Genomic DNA, 4,178 nt, shown 5'->3' on the forward strand with positions numbered 1-4,178 from the left:
ATATGCATTTTTGCATTCATAGTGTCTACGTATGAAAAATTTCTAAGTTTGGTGTCTTGCATGTTTTTCTTGTCTGAAAAATTTTTCAAAAATAAATCTTGATGTTCATCATGATCTTCAAAGTGTTCTTGGTGTTCATCTTAACATTCAAAGTGTTCTTGCATGCATCATGTGTTTCGATTCATAATTTTCATATTGTGAGTCATTTTTGTATTTTTCTCTCTCATCATTAAAACTTCAAAAATAAAAAATATCTTTTCCTTCTTTTACTCAAAAATTTGAAATCTTTGGGTTGACTTAGTCAAAATTTTTTAAAATAAGTTGTTTCTTGTTAGTCAAGTCAAGATTTCAATTTTAAAAATCTTATCTTTTCAAAATCTTTTTCAAAAATCAAATCTTTTTCATTTTTTTATTATTTTCGAAATTTTTTTAAATTGATTTTCAAAATATTTTTCTTATCTTTATTTCAAATTTTCGAAAACTTTACTAACAATTAATGTGATTGATTCAAAAAATTTGAAGTTTGTTACTTTCTTGTTAAGAAATGTTCAATCTTTAAATTCTAGAATCATATCTTTTAGTTTCTTGTTAGTCAAGTAATCAAATTTTAATTTTAAAAATCAAATCTTTTCCAAATTATCTTTTTTCAATCATATCTTTTCAAACATATCTTTTTCAAATCATATTTTTTTTCAAAATCAATTTCAAAATCTTTTCCAACTTCTTATCTTTTCAAAATTGATTTTCAAATCTTTTTCAACTAACTAATTGACTTTTTGTTTGTTTCTTATCTTTTTCAAAACCACCTAACTACTTTTCTCTCTCATCTTTCGAAAATCACCTGACCTTTTTCAAAATTCTTTTAATTAACTAATTGTTTCAAATTTTAATTTTAATTTTATTTCTTCTCTTAATTTTGAAAAACTCCTCTCTCTCATCTCTTTCTATTTATTTATTCATTTACTAATTCTTTTCTTCATCAAAAAATTTCGAACTCTCTCTCCTCCTCTATGTTCGAATTTTTCTCCTCCTCCTTCTATTCTTTTCTTCTTCTACTTACATAAGAATCTCTATACTGTGACATAGATGATTCCTCTTCTTTTCTGTTCTCTTTTTTTTTTTATATGAGCAGGAGCAAGGACAAGGACATTCTTGTTGAAGCAGATCCTAAACCTGAAAGAACTCTGAAGAGGAAGCTAAGAGAAGCTAAAGTACAACAATTCAGAGAAAACCTTACAGAGAATCTCAAGAAAGAAAGAGACATGGCTGAACCCAATAACAAGGATTTGGCTCCTCTGAAGTTGTTTATTTACTTTAGAGAGAAAAGTAACGTAGTCTAAGCCATTGATAACATAAACGGTTTTGATCATCTTAAATAAATAAATGCATTAAAAGAACCTTGAAAATCGTGCAAGCAGCAGCTTTCAAGACCGCGTGATTTTCTCTTTTTATTTCATTTTGTTTCTATTTTATTTAGTTTTTTATTTCTTTTTTTTTTCAACCAAAAAAAATTATTTTTGATTCTATTTTTTCACAATATTTAATTCTCTTTTTATGTTTTATTATCATATTCTTCCATGATATTGTTGTTATTTTGGTTATCTTCTTCTTTTTTATTTTTGTCTTTTATAATTTACATTTAAAATTTTGTCATGAAAGAAAATAATGGTGATCACTAGTAATTTTTCATCTTTTTTTAATCCTGAATAATTTTTTGAAAAATCTGATAAAAAAAATAAAATTAATTAATTTAAATTGGATCAAGAAATAATTTTTTTTATTTTAATATAAAAAAATACTCATGTAAATGTACTAAATGTACTCAATTTTTTTTAGATAAATGTACTCAATTTTTTTAGATAAATCAATTTTTTTTAGATAAATGTACTCAATTTTTTTTGTTTATACATTTATCTAAAAAAAATTGAGTACATTTAGTACATCTACATGAGTATTTTTTATATTAAAATAAAAAAAATTATTTCTTGACCCAATTTAAATTAATTAATTTTATTTTTTTTATCAGATTTTTCAAAAAATTATTCAGGATTAAAAAAAGATGAAAAATTACTAGTGATCACCATTATTTTCTTTCATGACAAAATTTTAAATGTAAATTATAAAAGACAAAGATAAAAAAGAAGAAGATAACCAAAATAACAACAATATCATAGAAGAATATGATAATAAAACATAAAAAGAGAATTAAATATTGTAAAAAAATAGAACCAAAAATAATTTTTTTTGGTTGAAAAAAAGAAATAAAAACCTAAATAAAATAGAAAGAAGATGAAATAAAAAGAGAAAATCAGCGGTCTTGAAAGCTGCTGCTTGCACGATTTTCAAGGTTTTTTTAATGCATTTATTTATTATTTATTTATTTAAGATGATCAAAACCGTTTATGTTATCAATGGTTTAGACTACGTTACTTTTCTCTCTAAAGTAAATAAACAACTTCAGAGGAGCCAAATCCCAATAACAATGGTAGAGGCGCAAGGAGGATGCTTGGTGATTATACTACACCTACTTCCAATTTTTATGGAAGAAGCATCTCAATCCCTGCCATTGGAGCAAACAATTTTGAGCTGAAGCCTCAATTAGTTGCTCTAATGCAATAGAACTGCAAGTTTCATGGACTTCCATCAGAAGATCCCTATCAGTTTTTAACTGAATTCTTGTAGATTTGTGATACTGTTAAGACTAATGGAGTAGATCCTGAAGTCTACAGGCTCATGCTTTTCCCTTTTGCTGTAAGAGACAGAGCTAGAACATGGTTAGACTCACAACCTAAAGATAGCCTGGACTCTTGGGATAAGCTGGTCACGGCCTTCTTGGTCAAGTTCTTTCCTCTTCAAAAGCAGAGCAAGCTCAGAGTGAATGTTCAGACCTTGTAGCAAAAAGATGGTGAATCCCTCTATGAAGCTTGGGAAAGATACAAGCAGTTGACCAAAAAGTGTCCTTCTGACATGCTTTCAGAGTGGACCATCTTAAATATATTCAATGATGGTCTATCTGAGTTCTCTAAGATGTCACTGGACCATTCTGCAGGTGGATCCATTCACCTAGAGAAAATGCCTGCAAAAGCTCAAGAACTCATTGACATGGTTGCAAATAACCAATTCATGTACACCTCTAAGAGGAATCCTGTGAGTAATGGGACGCCTCAGAAGAGGGGAGTTCTTGAAATTGATACTCTGAATGCCATATTGGCTCAGAACAAAATGTTGACTCAGCAAGTCAATATGATTTCTCAGAGTCTGAATGGATTGCAAAATGCATCTAACAGTACTAAAGAGGCATCTTCTGAAGAAGAAGCTTATGATCTTGAGAACCCTGTAATGGCAGAGGTGAATTACATGGGTGAAGCCTATGGAAACACCTATAATCTCTCATGGAGAAATCATCCAAATTTCTCATGGAAGGATCAACAAAAGCCCCAACAAGGCTTTAATAATGGTGGAAGAAATAGGTTTAGCAATAGCAAGCCTTTTCCATCGTCTTCTCAGCAACAGATAGAGAATTCTGAGCAGAGCCCCTCTAGCTTAGCAAACATTGTCTCTGATCTATCTAAGGCCACTTTAAGTTTCATGAGTGAAACAAGGTCCTCCATTAGAAATTTGGAGGCACAAGTGGGTCAGCTGAGTAAGAAAATCACTGAAACTCCTCCTAGTACTCTCCCAAGCAATACAAAAGAGAATCCAAAAAGAGAGTGCAAGGCCATTGATATAATCAATATGGCTGAATGCACAAAGGAGAAGAAGGACGTGAATCCCTGTGAGGAAGACCTCCTGGGACGTCCTCTGAACAAAAAGGAGTTCCAAACTGAGGAACCTAAGGAATCTGAGGCTCACCTAGAGACCATAGAGATTCCATTGAACCTCCTTTTTCCATTCATGAGCTCTGAGAACTATTCTTCCTCTGAAGAGGATGAAGATATAATTGAAGAGCAAGTTGCTCAATATCTAGGAGCCATCATGAAGCTGAATGCCAAGTTATTTGGTAATGAGACTTGGGAAGGTGAACCTCCCTTGCTCATTAGTGAACTAAATACACGGGTTCAGAAAACTTTACCTCAAAAGAAATAAGATTCTGGTAAATTCTTAATACCTTGTACCATAGGCACCATGACCTTTGAGAAGGCTCTGTATGACCTGGGGTCAAGTATAAATCTTATGCC

General features: G+C 30.6%; 1 non-coding gene across 1 annotated transcript; it reads right to left on the reverse strand.

Moving 5' to 3' along the window:
• Nucleotides 1–2,865: 2,865 nt before the first annotated feature.
• Nucleotides 2,866–2,969, reverse strand: LOC130972481 (small nucleolar RNA R71). Its single transcript, XR_009083646.1, has one exon. It is a non-coding gene; the product is annotated as a small nucleolar RNA R71 (small nucleolar RNA).
• Between the last annotated feature and the right edge of the window lie 1,209 nt (nucleotides 2,970–4,178).

Source organism: Arachis stenosperma, chromosome 3 (assembly GCF_014773155.1).
Source record: "Arachis stenosperma cultivar V10309 chromosome 3, arast.V10309.gnm1.PFL2, whole genome shotgun sequence".
Classification (NCBI taxonomy): Eukaryota; Viridiplantae; Streptophyta; class Magnoliopsida; order Fabales; family Fabaceae; genus Arachis; species Arachis stenosperma.